This window comes from Lissotriton vulgaris, chromosome 3_1 (assembly GCF_964263255.1).
Source record: "Lissotriton vulgaris chromosome 3_1, aLisVul1.2, whole genome shotgun sequence".
Taxonomy (NCBI): domain Eukaryota; kingdom Metazoa; phylum Chordata; class Amphibia; order Caudata; family Salamandridae; genus Lissotriton; species Lissotriton vulgaris.
In genome coordinates this window covers 842109454-842121015 of record NC_141689.1, presented here as the reverse complement: position 1 = coordinate 842121015, position 11562 = coordinate 842109454, and the positions used below count along the sequence as shown (strand labels likewise).

The window sequence follows — 11562 nt, the reverse complement described above, 5'->3', positions numbered from 1 at the left end:
ACAATATTTTTTCACCAAATCAAGTTTTTTTGACTCAAAACACACTTAGGCTTCAGGTCAATGTGTTTTTGTTCGGGGAGGGGCTTGAGCTCCGTTGGGTGGGCCCCGTGGTGCGTGAACCCCCGTCCTGCAAGCCAGCTGAGGGTCTGGGCGCTGGTGATGGGGGTCCGCCGGGCCCCGGAGAGGCTCTCCCCAGCCTGGCTAGGGTTCAGAAGCTGGGACCGGGCCCTGGGCTCGTGCTGCGTCTGGCGGGCCCCAGGGTGCAGTAGCACCCCATCCTGCAAGCCAGCCAAGGGTCCGGGCACTGGGGACGGGGGTCCACTAGGGCCTGGGCAGGCTCTCCCCGGCCTGGCTGCTTTCAGAAGCAGGGACTGGGCCAGGGAGCAGGGGTGGCTGGCTTCATCCACTACGCTGTCAGAGCTGAGTTTTCTGCCCACCCCAAAATGACCCTGTGGTGCAGGAGACCCCGTCCTGCAGCCTGGCGAGGGTCGGGGAGCCCGTAACGGGGTCCATCGGGTCAAGGGAGGCTTTCCCAATCTGGCTGGGATCAGAAGCAGGGACTGGGCCAGGTAGGGGGGTGGCTGGCTAAGTCTTTTCCACTGCATAGTAAGAGTTTGGGTACGGCTGGGCATAGTTTGCATAGCGCCACTACGCACACTACGCAGAATTTTGGAAAAAATATGTGGAAAACGAGGGCACGTCCTGAGGGTCTGTGTGCCCAGGACAGGGGTCCCTTGTGCCTGGGCAGACTCCCTGATCTCCCTGACCTGGATGGGTTGGAAAGCAGGGACCGGCCCTGGGGCCTGGGTTTGAGAGCCCCCATCCTACGGCCTGCCAAGAGTCCATCTGCCCAGGAGAAGGGTCCCTGGTGCAGAGCCCCGGAGACCTGCAAGGCCCCCGGGCAGTCCTTCCCCAGGCAGTTGGGTCCCAGGAGCGCTTACTGCCTCCCCATGCTTGATGCCCAGTGTGGCTGCAGCCCCCGAGCCCTGCAGCCCCCGAGCCCTGCAGCCCCCGAGCCGTGCAACCCCTCAGCCCTGCCGCCCCGAGCCCTGCAGCCCTGGAGTCCTGCAGCCCTGGAGCCCTGCAGCCCCGAGCCCTGCAGCCCCGAGCCCTGCAGCCCCGAGCCCTGCCGCCCTGGAGCCCTACAAGGGTAGGCGGGGTGAGAGCCCTTCCGTGAAGGCTCGGGTGGGCAGCTGGGAGTTCTTTCGGTCCCGGCCATCTGGTTGCACCTTTCCCCTCAGCAATCTGGTTGCACCCAATGCTTTCGAATGGGGCGACCAGATGGGCGGGCTTTCCTGGAAGTCTCGATGGAGTGCCATTCGCGTCCCCGATCACAGCGAGGGCTCCAGGAGGTCGGTGCCTCCGTGCCCTGGGTCCCCTCTGTCACTCTGTCCGCGGGTTCCAAGAAAGAGGGGTAGCCTTCCTCTGGATTACTAGGGGCAGGGTATGCCCGGACACTCCTCCCCTGTTGGCTGCTCACTGCCAGGGAACAGAAGGGCTATGCTTGGGCAACACCTCCCTAGGCGTTCCGGGCTCCCTCCTTCAGGCCAACTGCATGGCCGAGTGCCCGGGACAGGCTCCGTGGTTCCTGGACAGTCCTCACCCGGATGTCCGGGGCTCCCTCCTACAGGCCAAGGGCATGGTTGAGTGTCTGGGGTGGGCTCCATGGGTCCCGGGCAGTCTGCCCAGGGCGCCCAGGGTGCCTTCCTCCAGGCCAACGGCATGGCCGAGTGACCGGGATGGGCTACATGGGCCCCGGGCAGTCCTTCCCAGGGCGTCTGGGGTCCCCTCCCCCAGGCAAACGGCATGGCTGAGTACCCAAGACGGGCTCCATGGTTCCTGGGCAGTCCTCCCCTGGGTATCCAAGGCTCCCTCCTACAGGCCAACGGCATGACCAAGTGCCCGGGACGGGCTTCATTGGTCCTGGGCAGTCTTGCCTGGGCACCCGGGGCGCCCTCCTCCAGGCCAACGTCATGGCTGACTGACCAGGATGGGCTCCATGGGTCCTGGGCAGCCCTCCCCTTGCTTGCTGGGTTCAGGAGCTCCATCCGGGGCCCTCAGGGGCCCAGGGAGGGTGGCCTCCCCACCCCGGGCTTCATCCTTGGTCCTGACATGTGGCAGTGTGCCCAGGATGGTGTCCGGCAGGCCCGGGGAGGCTTCCCCTACACCTCCGGGCCTGAGAGCCCTGGCTGGGTCCAGGGGCCTGGACAGGCCCCGGATCAGGTGCTCCTGCCCTGGGCTCCATCCCTCGGCCTAAAGCACTGCCAAAGGCCCGGGTCGGGGTTCCGTGGTGCCCGGGCAGCCCCCCTTTGCTTGGCTGGGTTCAGGAGCTCCGGCCAGGGCCCCTGAGGGTCCCGGTGAGGGCGGCCTCCCCACCCTGGGCTCCACCCTGGGTCCTGCCATGTGGCAGGGTGCCCAGGAAGGAGTCCGGAGGGCCGGGGGAGGCATCCCCTGTGCCTCCGGGCCTGGGAGCCCTGGCTGGGTCCAGGGGCCTGGCCAGGCCATGGGTCGGGAGCTCAGGCCCTGGGCTCTGTCCCCCGGCCTGCCACACTGCTAAAGGCCCGGGACGGAGTTCCGTTGTGCCCGGGGAGCCTCCCCTTGCTTGGCTGGGTTCAGGAGCTCAATTCGGGGTTCCTGAGGGCCCTGGGGAGGGTGGCTTTCCCACCCCGGGCTCCGTCCTCGGTCCTGCCGCATGGCAGGGTGCCCAGAATTGTGTCGGGCAGGCCCGGGGAGGCTTCCCCTGCGCATCTGGACCTGGGAGCTTCGGCTGGGTCCAGGGGCCTGGCCGGGCCCCGGATCGGCTGCTCTGGCCCTAGGCCCTGTCCCCCTCCCTGCTGCACTGCCAAAGGCCCGGGTCGGGGTTCCGTAGTGCCCACCAGCCTCCCCTTGCTTGGCTGGGTTCAGGAGCTCTGACTGGGGCCCATGAGGGCCCCTTGGAGGGTGGCCTCTCCACCACGGGCTCCGTCCTGGGTCCTGCAGCGTGGCAGGGTGCTCCTGGGTGCGGTTTGGAGGGCCCGGGGACGCATCCCCTGCGCCTCCGGGCCTGGGAGCCCTGGCTGGGTCCAGGGGCCCAGACGGGCCCCGAGTCCGGTGCTCTGGTCCTGGGCCTGTCCCCCGGGCTGCTGCTCCACCAAGGGCCCAGGACAGGGGTCCATCAGTCCCGTGCAGGCCTCCCCTGCTTGTCAAGGTGTCCGCACACCCCGGGTCGGAGGTCCTGTTGGGTATCCCTTGCAACCTCCATGGCTGGGGCCCAGCTGGGGCCCTGGGCCTCCGGTCCGCCATGTCCCGGCACCCACTCACTCCTTCGTTGGGCACAGGGTGTCCAGATGGCTTCCCTTTCGTGCCCGGCCATCTGGTTGCCCAGATCCCCTCGGCCATCTGGTCGCCCAGATCCCATCAGCCATCTGGTCGCTCAGATCTCCTCGGCCATCTGGTCACCCGCAATGCCTTCCTATTTGGCGACCAGATGGCCGAACTTCCCTGGAAGTCCCAATGAGGTGCCATTTGCCTCCCGGATCCCAGCGAGGGCTCGAGGATGTCATGTACTTTCGTACCTTGGGTCCCCTCTGTCACCTCGTGTGCACGGATTACAAGAAAGGGGGGTAATTTTCCTCCAGATTACTAGAGAGAGGGTCAATCAGACCTCCGTGAGGTCCGGCGATTCTGAATTAGGGGAAGACAAAACCCGGGCTCGTCCGACGAGGCCCCCGGTGGCCTGGGTACGCTCCTGCCTCTCAGCCCCTTGCCGATGGTCCTTTTTCCCTGAGTTTGCTCAGGCATACCTCGTGATGATCGGTGATGCTGAGACGGGGAAGGCAGCACCTGGACCCGCCTGCAGGGGCCCCCAGGGGTCCGTGTACACACCTGCCTCTCAGCCCCTTCCTGATGCTCCTTTTTCTCTGATGTTTTTTCCTAAGTCATACCTCTGTGCGGTCTGGTGATGCTGAGACGGGGAAAGCGGCTCCCGGGCCCGTCCGCCGAGGCCCTCAGGGGCCTGGGTACGCACCTGCCTCTTAACCCCTTCCCGATGGTCTTTTTCTCCGAGTTTGCTCAGGCAGATCTCCGAGAGGTCCCGCAAAGCTGAGATGGGGAAAGGTAGCACCCGGGCCCGCCCGCCGGGGCCCGCCGGGGCCCCCAGGGGCCTGGGTATGCACCTGCCTCTCAGCCCCTTCCCCATGGTCCTTTTTCTCCGAGTTTGCTCAGGCAGGCCTCCGTGAGGTCCGGTGAAGCTGAGATGGGGAAGGTGGCACCAGGGCCCGCCCGCAGGGGCCCCCAGGGGCCCGGGTATACACCTGTTTCTCAGCCCCTTCCCGATGGTCCTTTTTCTCCAAGTTTGCTCAGGCAGACCTCTGTGAGGTCCGGCGATACCAAGACAGGGAAGGCAGTACCTAGGGCCTGCCCGCCGGGGTCCACAGGGGCCCGGTTATGCAGCTGCCTCTCGGGCCCCTTTCTGATGGTCCTTTTTCTCCTAGTCTGCTTGCCACGGCAGCAGGCAGGCAGGGGATGCTAAGCCAGCATACCCCCTGTGCAGTGAGGCCTGCCAGGGGATGCCCCGGCTGTACTCTGATCGACTGGGCACTCTCTGTCCATTTACGGATGGACTGCTTCGCCAGCCTCAGCTGTTGTTTCAAGCAAAGAGCTTCCAACCCGCATGGACCGTCCGACTCGAGGGAGGGCCTGCCGCATGGCGGTAAGTCATTCACCCTACCCAGCAGAGCAAAGGCTGAGCGGCCCCGGCAGCTCATGCCCCCCAGTGGTCTGACCCAAGCGGAAGGGGTCAGGTGGCACCAGGCCCTCGGATGCTGCCTGGCCAGCAGTTCTGTGGGCCTTGTGCATCATGCCGTCACCCCTCTCCACCCATCATGTTTCCACAGCAGTTCGGAACAATCGTTCCGAGGGGTTCTGCTGCTGCCAGACCCCAGCACCCCTGCGTCTCGCTCAGGCTGCACCTCTGCCTGCCTCTCCCTACTGGGGGAGACGGCTGGGCCCGCCGGTGCCTATGCGACCGCACCGCTCCACACCCCTCCAGAGTGCCCTCCCACCCAGGTGGGCGGGCTCCTTCCCCTGGCAGGCTCCGGAGAGATGGAGGGGGTACATGAAGGTTTCCGTTTGGGAGAATGGGCACTCGGCCCCCACCCCGTCATTGGATGCGCCTACCTTGTTGATCCTGCCAGCAGCACTTGCTTGTCTCAAAGATTAAGCCATGCACGTGTAAGTACACACGGCCAGTACAGTGAAACTGCGAATGGCTCATTAAATCAGTTATGGTTCCTTTGATCGCTCCATCTTTTACATGGATAACTGTTGTAATTCTAGAGCTAATACATGCTGACGAACGCGGACCTCCTGGGATCAGTGCATTTATCAGACCAAGACCAATCCGGGCTCGCCCGTCCGCTTTGGTGACTCTAGATAACCTCGGGCCAATCGGACATCCCCGTAACGGCGACAATACATTTGGATGTCTGCCCTATCAACTTTCTATGGTACTTTCTGTGCCTACCATGGTGACCATGAGTAACGGGGAATCAGGGTTTGATTTCGGAGAGGGAGCCTTAGAAACAGCTACCACATCCAAGGAAGGCAGCAGGCACGCAAATTACCCACTCCCGAGTCGGGGAGGTACTGATGAAAAATAACAATACAGGACTCTTTTGAGGCCCTGTAATCGGAATGAGGACACTTTAAATCCTTTAACGAGGATCCATTGGAGGGCAAGTATGGTGCCAGCAGCCACGGTAATTCCAGCTCCAAAAGCATATAATAAAGTTGCTGCAGTTAAAAAGCTCATAGTTTGATCTTGGGATCGAGATGGAGGTCCGCCGAGAGGTGAGCTACCGCCTGTACCAGCCCCTGCCTCTCGGCGCCCCCTTGATGCTCTTGACTAAGTGTCCTGGTGGTCCGAAGTGTTTACTTTGAAAAAATTAGAGTGTTTAAAGCAGGCCGGTCACCTGAATACTTCAGCTAGGAATAATGGAATAGGACTCCGGTTCTATTTTGTTGGTTTTCCGAACTGGGGCCATGATTAAGAGGGACGGCCGGGGGCATTCACATTGTGCCGCTAGAGGAGAAATTCTTGGACTGGTGCAAGACAAACCAAAGCGAAAGCATTTGCCAAGAATGTTTTCATTAATCAAGAACGAAAGTCGGAGGTTCGAAGACAATAAGATTCCGTCGTAGTTCTGACCATAAACGATGCCGACTTGCGATCCGGCGGCGTTATTCCCATGACCCGCAGAGTAGCTTCTGGGAAACGAAAGTATGGTTGCAAAGCTGAAACTTAAAGGAATTGACGGAAGGGCACCACCAGGAGTGGAGCCTGCGGCTTAATTTGACCCAACACGGGAAACCTCACCCAGCCCGGACACGGAAAGGATTGACAGATTGATAGCTCTTTTTCGATTCTGTGTGTGTTGGTGCATGGCCGTTCTTAGTTGGTGGAGTGATTTGTCTGTTTAATTCCGATAACGAACGAGACTCCTCCATGCTAACTAGTTACGTGACCCCCAGCATTCGGCGTCCAACTTCTTAGAGGGACAAGTGGCGTTCAGCCGCACAAGATCGAGCAATAACAAGTCTGTGATGTGTTTAGATTTCCGGGGCTGCATGCGCGCTACACTGAACGGATCAGTGTGTGTCTACCCTTCGCCGACAGGTGCAGGTAACCCACTGAACCCCGTTCGTGATAGAGATTGGGGATTGCAAAGCCAGCCAAGGGTCCGGGCACTGGGGACGGGGGTCCACTAGGGCCTGGGCAGGCTCTCCCCGGCCTGGCTGCTTTCAGAAGCACGGACTGGGCCAGGGAGCAGGGGTGGCTGGCTTCATCCACTACGCTGTCACAGCTGAGTTTTCTGCCCACCCCAAAATGACCCTGTGGTGCAGGAGACCCCGTCCTGCAGCCTGGCGAGGGTCGGGGAGCCCGTAACGGGGTCCATCGGGTCAAGGGAGGCTTTCCCAATCTGGCTGGGATCAGAAGCAGGGACTGGGCCAGGTAGGGGGGTGGCTGGCTAAGTCTTTTCCACTGCGTAGTAAGAGTTTGGGTACGGCTGGGCATAGTTTGCATAGCGCCACTACGCACACTACGCAGAATTTTGGAAAAAATATGTGGAAAACGAGGGCACGTCCTGAGGGTCTGTGTGCCCAGGACAGGGGTCCCTTGTGCCTGGGCAGACTCCCTGATCTCCCTGACCTGGATGGGTTGGAAAGCAGGGACCGGCCCTGGGGCCTGGGTTTCAGAGCCCCCATCCTACGGCCTGCCAAGAGTCCATCTGCCCAGGAGAAGGGTCCCTGGTGCAGAGCCCCGGAGACCTGCAAGGCCCCCGGGCAGTCCTTTCCCAGGCAGTTGGGTCCCAGGAGCGCTTACTGCCTCCCCATGCTTGATGCCCAGTGTGGCTGCAGCCCCCGAGCCCTGCAGCCCCCGAGCCCTGCAGCCCCCGAGCCGTGCAACCCCTCAGCCCTGCCGCCCCGAACCCTGCAGCCCTGGAGTCCTGCAGCCCTGGAGCCCTGCAGCCCCCGAGCCCTGCAGCCCCGAGCCCTGCAGCCCCGAGCCCTGCCGCCCTGGAGCCCTACAAGGGTAGGCGGGGTGAGAGCCCTTCCGTGAAGGCTCGGGTGGGCAGCTGGGAGTTCTTTCGGTCCCGGCCATCTGGTTGCACCTTTCCCCTCAGCAATCTGGTTGCACCCAATGCTTTCGAATGGGGCGACCAGATGGGCGGGCTTTCCTGGAAGTCTCGATGGAGTGCCATTCGCGTCCCCGATCACAGCGAGGGCTCCAGGAGGTCGGTGCCTCCGTGCCCTGGGTCCCCTCTGTCACTCTGTCCGCGGGTTCCAAGAAAGAGGGGTAGCCTTCCTCTGGATTACTAGGGGCAGGGTATGCCCGGACACTCCTCCCCTGTTGGCTGCTCACTGCCGGGGAACAGAAGGGCTATGCTTGGGCAACACCTCCCTAGGCGTTCCGGGCTCCCTCCTTCAGGCCAACTGCATGGCCGAGTGCCCGGGACAGGCTCCGTGGTTCCTGGACAGTCCTCACCCGGATGTCCGGGGCTCCCTCCTACAGGCCAAGGGCATGGTTGAGTGCCTGGGGTGGGCTCCATGGGTCCCGGGCAGTCTGCCCAGGGCGCCCAGGGTGCCTTCCTCCAGGCCAACGGCATGGCCGAGTGACCGGGATGGGCTACATGGGCCCCGGGCAGTCCTTCCCAGGGCGTCTGGGGTCCCCTCCCCCAGGCCAACGGCATGGCTGAGTACCCAAGACGGGCTCCATGGTTCCTGGGCAGTCCTCCCCTGGGTATCCAAGGCTCCCTCCTACAGGCCAACGGCATGACCAAGTGCCCGGGACGGGCTTCATTGGTCCTGGGCAGTCTTGCCTGGGCACCCGGGGCTCCCTCCTCCAGGCCAACGTCATGGCTGACTGACCAGGATGGGCTCCATGGGTCCTGGGCAGCCCTCCCCTTGCTTGCTGGGTTCAGGAGCTCCATCCGGGGCCCTCAGGGGCCCAGGGAGGGTGGCCTCCCCACCCCGGGCTTCATCCTTGGTCCTGACATGTGGCAGTGTGCCCAGGATGGTGTCCGGCAGGCCCGGGGAGGCTTCCCCTACACCTCCGGGCCTGGGAGCCCTGGCTGGGTCCAGGGGCCTGGACAGGCCCCGGATCAGGTGCTCCTGCCCTGGGCTCCATCCCTCGGCCTAAAGCACTGCTAAAGGCCCGGGTCGGGGTTCCGTGGTGCCCGGGCAGCCCCCCTTTGCTTGGCTGGGTTCAGGAGCTCCGGCCGGGGCCCCTGAGGGCCCCGGTGAGGGCGGCCTCCCCACCCTGGGCTCCACCCTGGGTCCTGCCGTGTGGCAGGGTGCCCAGGAAGGAGTCCGGAGGGCCGGGGGAGGCATCCCCTGTGCCTCCGGGCCTGGGAGCCCTGGCTGGGTCCAGGGGCCTGGCCAGGCCATGGGTCGGGAGCTCAGGCCCTGGGCTCTGTCCCCGGCCTGCCACACTGCTAAAGGCCCGGGACGGAGTTCCGTTGTGCCCGGGGAGCCTCCCCTTGCTTGGCTGGGTTCAGGAGCTCAATTTGGGGTTCCTGAGGGCCCTGGGGAGGGTGGCTTTCCCACCCCAGGCTCCGTCCTCGGTCCTGCCGCATGGCAGGGTGCCCAGAATTGTGTCCGGCAGGCCCGGGGAGGCTTCCCCTGCGCATCTGGACCTGGGAGCTTCGGCTGGGTCCAGGGGCCTGGCCGGGCCCCGGATCGGCTGCTCTGGCCCTAGGCCCTGTCCCCCTCCCTGCTGCACTGCCAAAGGCCCGGGTCGGGGTTCCGTAGTGCCCACCAGCCTCCCCTTGCTTGGCTGGGTTCAGGAGCTCTGGCTGGGGCCCATGAGGGCCCCTTGGAGGTTGGCCTCTCCACCACGGGCTCCGTCCTGGGTCCTGCAGCGTGGCAGGGTGCTCCTGGGTGCGGTTTGGAGGGCCCGGGGACGCATCCCCTGCGCCTCCGGGCCTGGGAGCCCTGGCTGGGTCCAGGGGCCCAGACGGGCCCCGAGTCCGGTGCTCTGGTCCTGGGCCTGTCCCCCGGGCTGCTGCTCCACCAAGGGCCCAGGACAGGGGTCCATCAGTCCCGTGCAGGCCTCCCCTGCTTGTCAAGGTGTCCGCGCACCCCGGGTCGGAGGTCCTGTTGGGTATCCCTTGCAACCTCCATGGCTGGGGCCCAGCTGGGGCCCTGGGCCTCCGGTCCGCCATGTCCCGGCACCCACTCACTCCTTCGTTGGGCACAGGGTGTCCAGATGGCTTCCCTTTCGTGCCCGGCCATCTGGTTGCCCAGATCCCCTCGGCCATCTGGTCGCCCAGATCCCATCAGCCATCTAGTCGCTCAGATCTCCTCGGCCATCTGGTCACCCGCAATGCCTTCCTATTTGGCGACCAGATGGCCGAACTTCCCTGGAAGTCCCAATGAGGTGCCATTTGCCTCCCGGATCCCAGCGTGGGCTCGAGGATGTCATGTACTTTCGTACCTTGGGTCCCCTCTGTCACCTCGTGTGCACGGATTACAAGAAAGGGGGGTAATTTTCCTCCAGATTACTAGAGAGAGGGTCAATCAGACCTCCGTGAGGTCCGGCGATTCTGAATTAGGGGAAGACAAAACCCGGGCTCGTCCGACGAGGCCCCCGGTGGCCTGGGTATGCTCCTGCCTCTCAGCCCCTTGCCGATGGTCCTTTTTCCCTGAGTTTGCTCAGGCATACCTCGTGAGGACCGGTGATGCTGAGACGGGGAAGGCAGCACCTGGACCCGCCTGCAGGGGCCCCCAGGAGTCCGTGTACACACCTGCCTCTCAGCCCCTTCCTGATGCTCCTTTTTCTCTGATGTTTTTTCCTAAGTCATACCTCTGTGCTGTCTGGTGATGCTGAGACGGGGAAAGCGGCTCCCGGGCCCGTCCGCCGAGGCCCTCAGGGGCCTGGGTACGCACCTGCCTCTTAACCCCTTCCCGATGGTCTTTTTCTCCGAGTTTGCTCAGGCAGATCTCCGAGAGGTCCCGCAAAGCTGAGATGGGGAAAGGTAGCACCCGGGCCCGCCCGCCGGGGCCCGCCGGGGCCCCCAGGGGCCTGGGTATGCACCTGCCTCTCAGCCCCTTCCCCATGGTCCTTTTTCTCCGAGTTTGCTCAGGCAGGCCTCCGTGAGGTCCGGTGAAGCTGAGATGGGGAAGGTGGCACCAGGGCCCGCCCGCAGGGGCCCCCAGGGGCCCGGGTATACACCTGTTTCTCAGCCCCTTCCCGATGGTCCTTTTTCTCCAAGTTTGCTCAGGCAGACCTCTGTGAGGTCCGGCGATACCAAGACAGGGAAGGCAGTACCCAGGGCCTGCCCGCCGGGGTCCACAGGGGCCCGGTTATGCAGCTGCCTCTCGGGCCCCTTTCTGATGGTCCTTTTTCTCATAGTCTGCTTGCCACAGCAGCAGGCAGGCAGGGGATGCTAAGCCAGCATACCCCCTGTGCAGTGAGGCCTGCCAGGGGATGCCCCGGCTGTACTCTGATCGACTGGGCACTCTCTGTCCATTTACGGATGGACTGCTTCGCCAGCCTCAGCTGTTGTTTCCAACCCGCATGGACCGTCCGACTCGAGGGAGGGCCTGCCGCATGGCGGTAAGTCATTCACCCTACCCAGCAGAGCAAAGGCTGAGCGGCCCCGGCAGCTCATGCCCCCCAGTGGTCTGACCCAAGCGGAAGGGGTCAGGTGGCACCAGGCCCTCGGATGCTGCCTGGCCAGCAGTTCTGTGGGCCTTGTGCATCATGCCGTCACCCCTCTCCACCCATCATGTTTCCACAGCAGTTCGGAACAATCGTTCCGAGGGGTTCTGCTGCTGCCAGACCCCAGCACCCCTGCGTCTCGCTCAGGCTGCACCTCGGCCTGCCTCTCCCTACTGGGGGAGACGGCTGGGCCCGCCGGTGCCTATGCGACCGCACCGCTCCACACCCCTCCAGAGTGCCCTCCCACCCAGGTGGGCGGGCTCCTTCCCCTGGCAGGCTCCGGAGAGATGGAGGGGGTACATGAAGGTTTCCGTTTGGGAGAATGGGCACTCGGCCCCCACCCCGTCATTGGATGCGCC

The 11562-nt window shown here is 63.8% G+C and overlaps 1 pseudogene; it reads left to right on the top strand.

The window, feature by feature from the left end:
• Positions 1–5157: 5157 nt before the first annotated feature.
• Positions 5158–6270, top strand: LOC147727107 (18S ribosomal RNA; annotated as a pseudogene).
• Positions 6271–11562: the final 5292 nt, after the last annotated feature.